Genomic DNA, 14193 nt, shown 5'->3' on the forward strand with positions numbered 1-14193 from the left:
AAAATATCCATATCAACTACATCAAATCAGAAATTGACATGGAGGGCTAGTTTTTTGTAAAGTAATATTTATTATATTGGTGTAATTCTTTTCAGAACACGAGAGAACATAGATATCCCCAGGTCCCTATCCCCTTGGAATAAAAATATACAGAGAATGACTATATCAGCAATCAATAACTCCCATACTGGCTTCCATCAACTGCCATGAAAACCTGTCAAAACACCCGAGGACAATTTCCTGCTGAAAAGCCATTATGTCTGAAACAAGTGATTAAATGAGCCAATGATGGTAATGCACTTTGAAAGTTAAGCCACCATGGGTGATTAAATATCTGTGGGTAATAAACAGAACTATAAACATACAATTGTTTGGAGATTATTGGTTGGGGCAATATAAATGTTCTTTTATGAGACTGTTATGGTGTACCCGAGAACAAAATTTGGCCCATTTATAAACAAATTTACTCCCATTTCAGGTACCCCATAATTTATGTCAGCACTGAATGTGGCTATGAAATCCTCTTGAGAGCTGAACCAGAGAACATCAGCTTGTATTTTGGCCCATTCTCTTGTATGGTATTTTGAGGAAATAAAGGGTAGCACTCAGGATTTAAACTTTGATGGTTGTTTCATCAGTAAAGTTTAAATCACCTCTTGGGGCTGGAGAACAATTGAGTGATTAAGAGCTAAATGTGTTGCAAATTTAACCTCTGTCTTTTGTTTAAATTTCAATCCCGTGCAGTACACACATCTTATTGGACAATGGATTAGTTAACTTCCAGTATAAAGGGTTAATCTGAGCTGCACAAAGAGACTGATGTGCTACAGAGGGAACGTGAGAGTCTACATTAGTGCTTTTTCATGTACAGGCAATGGTGTGAAGTCTGAAGGAAACAATCTATAGCGCTCAGTTTAGTTTGGGCAAGAGAAGGGTTCATCATCAACAGGTCCTCATTGTTGTCAGTCAGATTTACTGATTACTCCGTTTAGTGTCGCTAGATAGAGCCACTTTGAAACCCAGGGAGCTCTGCTATATATATGGATACACCCCCGGAATTGCAATTCTGACTCTTACTCTTTTTTTTTTTTCCTGTTTGGCTTCCATATTGAGCTAACTTTACCATTCTCGCTCACCAAGGGATGATAGTCACTGCTGCATTCAGCAGAACTTGAAAACCCTACTTTCAAATCGCTGGAGATTACTGCAGTTTGACAGATCCCCCTTTATTTATTCCTGCACATGCTCTCTGTTTATGAAATAAGGATTTTATTTATGTAGAATACACATAGCCTGCCTGAAAAGGCATTATCAGAATTCCAATGCAATGTCTGATGGCCAAAACGCACTTTCAAAATGTTCATCTTTCACAAATAGATAGAATTCAGAATATCACCTTTCCAATCCCCTTCATCATCTTTAGCAAAACCTTCAGGATGACTGGGAAAAAAATTTAAAAGTTGCATCCTTAATTGGGGTTTTTCTGTTTAAATGACAGCTTGCTCTTACAGGGCTTGATATAAAGCCCAATGTGATCAGTGATGGTATGTCTATACTGCACACTAAGCCTGCATCTATGGGACCAGGGCTTGTGCACTCCAAGTTTCCAAGCTGTGACTGAGCATTCACACTGCATTGTTAACCTGCATTTACAATTGCTGGACCCAGGTCCCACCGTCATGCTAACACAGCTGTCCTACAGTGTTGTAGACCTTCCTGGTTTGGGTCTGTGGCTTGAGCTGCACTCACATTGCAAAAGGACAGGGCTTGGATGTGAGTCACAGCAGGACTTGGGCTCTGACCAACCCCACCCCTCAGCAGCGTCCTAGGACCCATGTCCTGAATGCTTGCTGACCTAAGTCAGACAGATTTGTCTGAGGATAGAAGTGGGGCTTGGGATCATACCTCAGTTAGAGCCTGGGCTTAGTGTGCTTGAGTGTCTTTCCACTGGCTTTCCTGGGATTTGATTCAGGACCAAAATCCTTCAAGGACAAGTGTTTAAAGGCCTACACTTGCAACAATGGAATGAACCACACAAATCAGGGAACTGTGTGTAGAACACTAGGGATGGAGGATGAAATGGATTGCACAGTATGTAGCTTCATGAACCTTACATAGTTTTGTAAATCCCATCATATAACTAATTTAATTTCTCTAACCTTTTTACCCTTTGATTTAAACCCACACTTTTTTCAAGGTCAATTCAATTAAAATCAAAACTAGAGCTCACTGAATCGTTCACAATGAACAAATCTCCAGACAATTGTCTGCAAATAGTTTGAGGTTTTCTCAAATTTAGTCTTTGTTGCAAAGTGTTTGCCAAATAACTTTTTCACCAGTAGTTTACTCCTAGCTCTTCATGGGTACTAAATATACACAATTTAAGGTGATTTGGTTGGACACGCTGGTCACATGGTATTATTTCTGTTCTTTGATTGGATTAGTGTAACTTCTTTAGACCTAGGTTTCCAGTTCTTGCAATTACCAATATGAAATTGGTTTTCTACAAATATTCTGCAATATTGGCTTAAATGTCACACTTTCAACAGATGTTTCTGTCAGCAAACTCATTTAATAGAACTTTCACCCTGTTTCTTATTGGATCCTTTCTCCCTGCTCCTTTTCTCAGCATGTCTCTTAAACTTAGCCAAACACGATGCTGTCGTCTTACACCGAGGCCCAGATGAAAGAAGCGCAGCACACTCTGAATAAACTTGGGGAAGGGACCATCAGGCTCCAGAAGTCAAGAGGAATGCTCCCCCTTCTTTTCCAAATCATTAAACAACATTGGATCTAATATGGAACCTTAAGGAATCCCATTGTTTGTTTTGTTAGGTTACAATTGACCATGGATTCCTATTCTTGGTTTTCTGCCTCCCTTAGAGCAAGATACAGAGTTCACTGAAGTCAATGAGTCATTGCCTTGGCTACATTGAGCTTTGATTTAGGTTCTTAGCCAGTTTTGATTCACAATACATCAGTTTTCATCCTATGACTACCTTGTTTCCTTCATAGCCTCTTTGATGGACTTTGTCCAAGGCTTTTGAAAGGCCAGATAAATTGTATCAAGTAGGTTTCCTTTATTCCTTCCTTCACTATTTTGTTGATAGTCATGTAGTTCTAGTGTATTGGAGAAACAGTTTTCCTTTAAAAAGCAATATTGGTTAGTCTTTATCACATCATGATCACCTAAGAGTTTTATCATTTTATCTTTGATTGTATTTTTAACAAATTTCCTTGGAAATTAAGTATGGTGTCACTGGTTTGTAATTCTCAGGATCTCCCCAGTGCCTTTCAAACAGATAGCTTTGCCGGCCTCTGGGTCTCTGATACTGTAGTTGATTTTAATGAGAAACTGCATTTATATTTTGTTATTTGCTCATTCTTAAACTCTTTTCTAATTCTTGAGTGAACGCTGTCTGATCCTAGTGACTCATGGCTCTTTTTTAATCAATTTGTTCCACTTTTCTTTATTTTGTTAATTTATTTAGATTTATAAACAATAATGAAAAATGTTTATCCTTCATTCTAGGTGCTTTTAGCTGCATTTTCAAAATACACCAACATAAAAAATAGCAGTGGCCTCCCCAAAACAAAAAATAAGAAAATACACTACTGTAGATCGCAATTGAATCAAGCATCCTGCTGCAAATATCCTTCCAGCCACACACATACCACTAGTTTATCATATCCTTCCTCCTACAAAGCCTGGGTAAAGAGATGGAGCTAGCAACTGAAAGTCAACAGACTGTGCTAACTGCACCAACTCAGGTCAGAGAACCTTCCACACACTTGACCTGACATTCATGCTCTCCCCTGGATTTCAGATGAATTTGGAGTTCTAGTCCTTGTGTACAGTCAGCTGTAAATACCATTCCCACTCTGTGCTAATCTCTTTCTTTCCATATCTTTAGTACAGTCTGTTGACTTTCAGGGCAAACTGCAAGACCCATCTCTTTACCTATGCTTTGTGGGAGGAAGGATGGGATAAACTGCTGATATGTTTGTGTCTATGATAGTTGTAGCACATCACTGGGGAACTTTCCTTTTATATTAACATAATCTTATGCTATTCTAATCGTCAGCCTCTAGACTTTGCATATTACTCATCCTTGGTTATGGAATACCAAGAATTAGCAGACAGAATTATGGAGACCTTCATCTCCTGGGCACTAGCTCAGATCTAGCCTAAGCTTGGTAGTGACCAAATATTTGCCATCTGTTTAGTGGTATTGGTGAAGAGAGTCGCTGAATCTCAGCTGTAGTTTCTAGTGACCAGATGCTCAGGTAACAAAAATCTCCATTGCCATTGGTCCCTGTCGATAAAATCAGCACAGAGACCAAAGACTGCATGAGAGTGGAGATAAACACTATTTTACTCTTTGGAGATAATCACTGCAAAACAGAGTTGAGACACAGGAGGAAGATGATGAGGGGACACCATGGCAGAAGCTTGCACTGCTCCTGCCCTTGCTTTTCCTGTTCCTTGGATATAAATATATACATCGGTCTCTGGGGCTGTCAATCCAGCATCCTCCACCTGCACTAAATTCACTTTTAAAAAGTGAAGTGGATTGTAGAAGTAAAATGCTTTATAATTTTCATGTAAATTCCATTTTTTTTTCTCCGTTGAGCCTGGAGGTGTCCAAAATTTGAGAAATAGAAGACTTTTAAAAGAAGCATTAAACCATTTGGCAGTTTCTCTAAGAGGTATTTAAATGTTCACTGTTCTGAGTCTTTGCATGCTCTGAATTTGGTCTTACATTTTATTTTTCTTAAGGCAGATCGATGATTCATCTGCCAATAAACTGAGTTGTGTTTGTTATTTTAGCACAGTTACATTTTCTGTTCCCTCAAGTGACAGTCATCATCTCTTAAATAGACAACTACCCTTTCACCATCCAAGCCACCTGCTAAATTAATTACTGGTACATAAGAACATAAGAATGGTCATACTGACCAGACCAAAGGTCCATCTAGACCAGTATCTTGTCTTCCGACAGTGGCCAATGCCAGGTGCTTCAGAGAGAATGAACAGGACAAGTAATCATCAAGTGATCCATCTCCTGTCCCCCATTCCCAGCTTCTGGTAAAGTGGTACTGATGTTCATTATGTTTCTGCATTATTCCATCCAACGAGACTTGTGCTGAAACATTTGTTATAATCTTGATTTTAGCTGTTTATTTGAAGTGCACAAGAACTGTACAGTGCAAGATACAGATATGAAAAATTAAAGTATCCTTTTCACAAATAAATACATTGGGTCAGAGCCTCTGCCCTTTCTTAACTCTCCTTTGTGGTATTGGTCTGGCACAAAGAGGACGTAGTGTGTAAGGGAATCCTCAGCTGGTGTAGGGCTGGCTCCTTGCACGTACAGTGCCATGAGCTTTCTGGAGCAGAGTATGAGTGAGGAGGAAGTAGAGTGACTAGATGTCCCAATTTTAGGGACACTCCCAATATTCAGGGCTTTGCCTTATACAGATGCCTATTACTCCCCGGCTCCCCATTCCCATCCCAATTTTTCACACTTGCAGTCTGGTCACCATAGGATGAAGCAAGTCTGGCTGTGGAGATTTGAAGTACATTATATGAAGCCACTTGATCCTGGCCAGTGGAACAGCTTCATATATTTCCACACTGGATTAAACAATCCTGAGAATGATGATGCTGGGTGTGGAGAGATGATGTGAAAAATTATGTACATGAGTTTCCACCACTTGAGTGATCCTTTGCAGAATCCATTTTTCTGCTGTCTTTACACAGGACAGTGGTTCTCAAATGTGCTTAGTTGCAACCCCCCTTCTTTGTGTCTGTAGTTGTTTATGTTCTCCCCCTGCTGCCACACAAGTACATATACTGCCACCCAGCTCTGATGTCAGAGCGGAGAGCAGTGGATACTGGTTGGGCACCCAGCTCCGAGGGCAGCGCTGCCGCCAGCAGCAGCACAGGAGTAAGGTGGATGGCATGGTATTGCCACACCTACTTTTACACTGCTGCAAATGGTGGTGCTGCCTTCAGAGCTGGGTGCCCAACCAGCAGTCGCTGCTCTCCTAAAGCTTCTCACACACCTCAGAATACATTCTGCATGCTGCCCAGTTTGAGAACCTCTTACACAGGACATCCCTGTGATCTCTGAGCACCTTGAAGCCAAGCAAAGTCAAGGATGCACAATCCCTGCCAGGGTCACAAATCACTTTGCAGAATAAGGCCAACAACACCTGTGGGGATTACTATAGCACAAGGGCAGCAGCAATTCCTGCAGGGCACCCTCAGAGGAACTGGATGAGGCCTAATATGTGTTTGGGACCTTTTTTCACTAATTTCCAGTTTTTACCACTTGAATAATACAGCTACGAGCTTGGAGTAGAACAAAGCAATGTGGGCAGCAGTATAACGCATGGCAGCACATGAAGCAGCGATGTCTATTATGACTCACTCAAGATTCCACTTGTGAGTTATTGTTTCTTTCTTCCAGAAGGGTCTTTGGAAGATTTTCTTTTTAACTCCTCAAGGAAATACTGCTATATATACATCCACATTCTGTTTGAAATATACGATAACTTAATTTCATCTGATGTATATGGGAAATTGAGTTACAAAAATATTGCCAACCATTGTCTATTTGCTTACCAGTTCTGAGTTAAGAGAAAAGCTTAAAAGAAACATGTGGATGGAGATCCTTAGCTGGTGAAAATTAAAACAGCTCGGCTGGAATTAATGGCATTAAACCATATCTGGATCTGGCTTGTATAAAGTAGCCTCTAACTAAAGTTGAGGATACGAAACCACCTACTAATAACTGAAGGATGAGGGGGGAAAAGGAAGCAGTGGAATATTTTTAGGGCATTACAAGGGGACATATCTAGGAGCAGTGGGCTAAAATTAAGAAAAGGAAATTCAAGCCGATATCTGGAATAATTTCCTAGCATTGAGACTGTGGAAGGGTCTCTCCAGGGAAACATTGAAAATCCTTGACATGGCTGGTGGGGTGATATGTCATGATGTTCTGGGACTTCCCTTCTTGATTCCTAATCGGGAAATTTGGTGCAAACAAAGAAGAGACCAGCCCCTAGAAATCCATCCCAGGTTGTACACTGAACCCTGGTTTGGACTTTGGGAATTTAGTTAGACTGTGCCAGCTCAGGGATTGTTCATGCAGTACAGACAAAACCAGGCTGTCTAGATTGCTATGCCTTGCTCATCCTCATGGTGTTTGAATGTCTGCCTGGTTATATACCCCACTGTTACGTATCTGGGCTTTCATATTTCGTTTAAAGACTGTCTAGTAGTCTAGAGATAGATCTTGGTGAATCATTTGTAATGAATAATTTATTCAATGAGTTTAATCTCTTTTTTGCTGTTTGCAAATTGTTGGCAGGAAGATAATAATTTCAGGTTTGTTTGCTATTTGTCAGCATTGACTGAATAATTTCTGTGAATGGCTCTTGGTTTACCGCTCATTTGTGAGCATCCATTGTGACTATTTGATATACGAAAAAGGAGCTGTTTTGATAAGACACATACGTTACATTATATTTTTGTGTTCCATAAGTGAATGTGCAATGCTTAAGATTTCCAGGGGAACTACTCCTATTTAAAAATTCAACATTTACTTTTGTTGAACATTATCCACTATTTAATTAAAATTCCCTCCTCTGGTGGATATTCCAGCTGGCGAGCTTGAACACAATCGTGGCAAATTAATTAAAAAACGCAAATGAATATATGAAGAAATATATTAATTTTGCTACATTCACCTGACTCTCTGAGGGACATAGTGGGTAAAGAGAGTGAAATGGACTAGGAACGTCTTCTAATCCCCATTAAATTTATCAGTGGGAGATTTTAATAAGAGATGACTCAGGCACTCCATGACCTAATAAGATTTTGTCATTTAATTATTCAATATAATCCATGCTCATCACTTCTAATTTCTATGACATAGGGAAAGAATCCATCACATCTGGAAATCAAATCTATATTTGATTTTCATGATCTTGGTATGCTCATTATTGAGTTACTCATTAGGGCTATTCAAAAATTTCCCATCAGAATGGTTTTTTGACAGAAAATTAGGTTTTTGACTACATGAAAATGTCTGTGGAACATATTTTTTGTGTTTGTCAAAATTTTCAGTGAGGGGAAAGAAGAAACCATTTTCTGACCTACTGTATTGTTCACCCTTGTGATGGAAAACTATGCTATTTCACTAGAGAAGGTAAGGCCATTTTATCTGTGCAGAATACAAGTTAAACCCCACCCTCCCAACAATTATCATGGAGGTGTTTTTTGTATGAAGTTGTATTTGTGGCAGGAGAGCTTTGGGGATGTGCATGTTTGTGTATGGTGGTAGTTGGGACTGCTATTTTGTGCTGGTACTGTGTCAGGGAGACATTGCTTTAATGGGAAGTTTCAAACCTAGTGATGAAGCCAATGAAGGAAAATGATTTGGGTTTGTGATACAGGAAGAATATGTACATAAGACTATTTTCAGAGAACCTTAGATGATTTCACAGTGTGAAAAGTGGAGATGAGCTTTCACAGTTTCAGGGTGTTCAGATCCAGGGCATTATATTAGACTCATCTCTAATTAAATTCAGGAGTTTAGGTTATGGGAAACTCTGCAGGAAAAAGCATGATCCCAAGAGTAGTAATTTTTATGAGCCGTCTAGTACTTCCTGGTTCTGTTTAGGATGGAAATGCATCTTGGACAGCCTCATTTGTGATATTGCAGCATCTCTGCTTCTCATCATGGTTGAACAGAAGTGAAAAGACCTGCTATAATCATCTCTGTTAATTCTCTAGCAGGCAAGTAAATAAACAATTCCACTGAAATCAAGGGCTGTCTTAATTCCACTCGGATGGTAGCTTGAGACCTTTTTTCACTAATTTCCAGTTTTTAGCCACCTTGGAGCTATAATTACTTGATCCCCATGGAGTTCTTTGCTACTGATTTTCTTGTTTCAAGTAGTCCTGATTACCTTAGTAAACAGCCGCAGGAGTATTCTTTTGGAAAGGAAAATAGATGATGCTGGTATCAAAGGAGAGGGGATTAAAGAAGGCAGTGCTGCCAATACTTATCTAGTTTGCTAGTTTTCTTATAATCGTAAGGGAAGCACTTGGGGTTTCTAAACGCTTGTCCCTTTGAGATTTATTTTAGCTGATTGGCTGGGCTGGCTTTAGGTTTTGGGTACCCCCAGTGAGGCTAGTCTTGAAGGAGTTTGTGAGACCTACATATGCCATGACATTGTCAAAATGCTTTGGGGCTCTACATCATCACGGCACTGCAATGACTGAAAGAAACTGGGACAGGTAACACAGGCAACCCAACCAGACTTCTTCCTCCCATCCTGGAGGGTAGGAGACAAAGCTGAAAAGTTAACCTGGGACCGGAGGAAATTTGTACAGGACTGATGGAAGACATTGATGTTTTCTCCTGTGGCCATGTGTCTTCTACTGTGTACTAGTGTAACACACGCACCTCCTGGGTGTGGTGTTTTGTCCCCCTGAGTGGCACTATGACCACTTTGAGATTAATGAATCTGCTATAGCCTTAGCTAAGGGCTATGGGGTTTTTAGCTCCTGAAGTAGAGGCTCATCCACTGAGGTCCCAGGTTCAGTCCCACCTGCTAATGACGGGGGTCTGTCCAGGGCCGGTGCAAGGAAGTTTCACACCCTAAGCGAAACTTCCACCTTGTGCCCCCCACCCCAGCCCTGCGGCAGCTCCCTGCCCCCCATCTCTGAGGTGCCCCCCTCGTGGCAGCTCCCCCCCCGGGAGCCGTGTGGTACCTCCCCACCCCAGCTCACCTCTGCTCCGTGTCCTCCCAGAGCACACCACTCCCGCTCTAATTCTCCTCCCAGGCTTGTGTCACCAAACAGCTGATTGGTGCTGCAAGCCTGGGAGGTGGGAGAAGTGGAGCGGCGACCGTGCACTTGGGGAGGAACCACTGTAAAAAAAAATTGTGGGCACCACTTTTTGCCGCCCCCAAATCTGGGCGCCCTAGGCAACCACCTAGATTGCCTTAATGGTAGCACCAGCCCTGGGTCTGTCAGGGTTACACTAGCACCTCAAATGAAACGTGGCAGCTCTGACTGAGTTATGCATTAAGAAAGAAAAAAATTCAAAGGGTTTCAGTCTGAGCTCTCGTGATTATGGTTTACACCACTGATCTCTTGTGATGTCCCCTGTGGGGTGGTGTAAATCAGGAGTAACTCCATTGGGGGACAATTGGAGTACAATGCATTGGTGTAAAATCAGTCTGTGATTAGAATCAGAACCATAATTACTAACATATTGCTAGAAGTTAATAGATGGTGAGTGGAACAATGAAAAAAACAGGTATTTTGAACTTTCTCACTTCAGGGGGGATGTTAGCAGGCCTGTCTATACTGAGTTATTATCTGTACCAGAGCAGTGCAAAATTGACACTTTTGGGGGAATTTTCGCACATTTTTTTCATTCATTTTTATCCCTTCCTATATTTTGTCTTCTTTGCAAATGAAAAAATTGATTCTTTTCAATGCAAAAGCCATATTAGATGGAAAAATTAACCCATTTTCATTCAGAAATATATCTAGTTTGGCTTGGAAACTGGCCCTATTTCCCTGGAAAATTGTGTCAAGTTTTCTTGGGAAACTATGTATGTGCACCTCTTTGAAATTTGCTATGAAATGTGCTCATTTTCAAATTCCTGATAGAATATTAAAAAGCTTGAACTTTTAGGAAAGCTGGTTGGGAATTTTTTGAAGTCCCAGTTTCTACAGTTCTCCCCCCTTCTCCGATTTCTCATCTAAACCTAATTTGAAATATTTTATGTTATTTTACAAATGTTCCCGTCCATTTTCCTCCTATAACTTACTGTGTTGAAATTGACAGTTGAAATAACAGCAGAGGTTTCCAGAGATGATAACACTGTGCCCTTGAAATGCTTTGTGCATTTACTGTGTTATCAAGATGTGAGCATACAAACCATATTGGTAGGACACCCTCATTATAACTGAAAACACCTCAGTTACCTCCATCCCCCTTTCTTTAGAGCCATGCTGCCATTTTGTGTTCGTAGTGACATTAAGTAAATCAAAATCCACAGGTATATGGGTAACAGCTAATCTTTGTGATTGCTATGCCTCTGGTCACAAATCAAGGTTGCCACTGAGGACTAGTGCTGGACAGCAGGATATTAACTAACTCCTCGTAAATCACTCTCCTTTCTCATGCTTCTCTGTGTCAGCCAAGAGTGTGCCTCACTATAATACATCAGAGTTTTCAAACAGCTGGGCCTAAACACACACTGCTGGTGGGAGCAGAAGGGAAACAGTGTTGGTACCTTAGGGCTTGTCTACATCACAAAGTTGCAGCGCTGGTGAGAGGGTTACAGCGCTGCAGCTTAGGAGGTGTACACATCTGCAGGGCATCACCAGCGCTGCAACTCCCTGTTTGCAGCGCTGGCCGTACTCCCGTTTTGTCTCGGGTGTAGAGGATCCAGAGCTGGTGATCCAGCGCTGGTAATCAAGTGTAGACACTTACCAGTGCTTTTCTTGACCTCCATGGAATAAGCAGGTATCCCAGCATACCTGAGGAAGCCTCTGGTAATCAAGCTGGTCTCCTTCCCCGGTTTGCTCTCGCGTTCCCCGAACCCCGAGCAAGCAGGTCTCCTTCCCTGCGGTTTGCAGGGTGGTTCGGGGAACGCGAGAGCAAACTGCGGCGAAGCTGGTCTCCTTCCCCGGTTTCCTCTCGCGTTCCCCGAACCTCCGTGCAAGCAGGTCTCCTTCCCTGCGGTTTGCAGGGAGGTTCGGGGAACGCGAGAGCAAACCGCAGCAAAGCTGGTCTCCTTCCCTGGTTTGCTCTCGCGTTCCCCGAACAAGCAGGTCTCCTTCCCTGCGGTTTGCAGAGTGGTTCGGGGAACGCGAGAGCAAACCGCGGCGAAGCTGGTCTCCTTCCCCGGTTTGCTCTCGCGTTCCCCGAACCTCCGTGCAAGCAGGTCTCCTTCCCTGGTTTGCAGGGGGCTTCGGGGAACGCGAGAGCAAACCGCGGCGAAGCTGGTCTCCTTCCCCGGTTTGCTCTCGCGTTCCCCGAACCCCCCTTGAAGCCGCCCAACAGCGCTGCAGTATGGCCACATCTAACACCACTTGCAGCGCTGGTTGCTGTAAGTGTGGCCACTCTGCAGCGCTGGCCCTATACAGCTGTACTAATACAGCTGTAACAACCAGCGCTGCAAAATTTTAGATGTAGACATACCCTTAGTATCCTGATCCTGCCACTGAGCTCAGAGGTTGATCTTTGTGCTGAGCCTTGGCTGGCTCCAACATCAAAAAGGGGGTGTGAAACCACCTTTGTCCCCCCTCAGGACCTGTGCTGAGCATGGCATAGCCACATCCCATGGTTGGGCAGGCTATTTTGGGTGCTAGACTTTCCTAAAGCATTTTAGGAATAAGTCTTTGATTTTTTATGCATCTTCAATCTATGGGTTAATCAGGGCAGTGTTTCCTTATCAACAGATTAGATCCCTTTCTGAATTTCCCTGCTGGTCCTGTGAACGAAATCGTATGATACTTAATACTGTTCTTAACCTCCTTGGGTCTTTCACTTCTGAGCTGTTAACAACTATTTAACAACTGAATGGCTCTGATGCTCTGCTAATGTGCCCTCCTTAGCTACTATACAGCAGGCCTTTTCCAGTTCCCTAGACTTCTTTGCTGGCTGAGCAAGCCAGCAGTTTTACCATTTTGATGAGAAAGGAATGGTTCACTAACCTCAGCTTTAAACATAAAAATAAATTTGCCTTGTACATGTAAGTGGGCTGGAAAGAAACCCCTTAATTAGCACTCAGAGATGTTTGGGAAAACTTAATACATTCATTTAATTTCTATAGATGTGTAAATAAAGATAGATTCAATTAACTTGTGAAACCCGGGCGAGTTTAATTCATCCAGTGAGAAACTGAAACAGAGAAATGAAAACCCAAGGCATCAAGAACCCTCTGCTTAAACTATGGCAGGAGGGGAGAGAATAAAGAGAACACCATAAAATCAAACAGCTCTGGCCAGTCTGCTCTCTGTTAGAAAAATGTCCACTGGCTTTAATATCACTGGTGCAACAAAGAGCAAAATCTGGCAGGGTGTGTGTGTGTGTGTGTGTGGAATAGTAAATTGTACAAATATGTGCCTGCAGGGTAATGTTGTAAAACAATACAGGGTCTTAGTGATGAAATAAAAAATGGTGACCTTGACAACTGCCTACCAAACTCCAGAAACTGATTTCATTGGGAGTTGAGAGTGCTCAGAAACAGAGGAATTCAGTATCTTGCATGGTGGGGATGTATCCAGAATGAATTGAATGTAATCAGGTCTCAACATTCAGTTGAAAAACTCACTGCACTCTTGAAGAATTTGGGTCATTGTGTTAGGTAAATAAAGCAAGTCCTCACTCACCTCTCCAGCACCCGAGCTCGTGCGGAGTTGGTATGGGGCACACAATTCTGTCAGAGACCAGACACCAATGCGTTGATCAACGGGCTCACACTATCCTTAGCTCTAAAAGCTTTAGATTAAGTGTGGCGCCTTTATTAGGGGTGAGCATCAGTATTTATACACAGAAGTAAACAAAGTGATTAACAAAAGATAATGGTCATGCCTAATCAATTAAGATTTTACAGGAAAAGCAAGTTAACAAGTAAATGCATAGAGATAAAGGCTAATGGCTACTTGAGAAAGGGGGTGTCATGAGTAGTTTGCAGGTCAGTGTTTTGTTCAAAAGGGTTCAGGAAGGATTATGCAGAGACAGCCAGTCTGGGTGTGTTTTGGCTCCCCAAAGTTCACCAAAAGTTTAGACCCAACATTCCTCCATTTGTAGCTTTGGGATAACTATTAATCATAAAGCTACACCCTATTTCAAGATCTCAAGGGCCGCTTGGCAATTTCAGCCTGGGCCAATTCGAAGAGAGTAAGGCTTTTAGCTGAAGTGGGAAAAGAATAAACTGACTTACATGAGTTTATGAGGGAGGGGACACACTGAATACAGCAACACAGTATTATAAGGACTACTATGGCCCCAACAACACCCACCAAGAGTTTTTTAACCCACCCAAATTCGGGCAGCCAATTCCATAAGGCTCCCCACCAATCATAAGGTGGCTGGCCAGAGGAGTAGTTTTTAGCCATTTCCCTTAGGTGTTTGGTACGTTGAAAAGTGT

Source organism: Gopherus evgoodei, chromosome 8 (genome assembly GCF_007399415.2).
Source record: "Gopherus evgoodei ecotype Sinaloan lineage chromosome 8, rGopEvg1_v1.p, whole genome shotgun sequence".
Lineage (NCBI taxonomy): Eukaryota > Metazoa > Chordata > Testudines > Testudinidae > Gopherus > Gopherus evgoodei.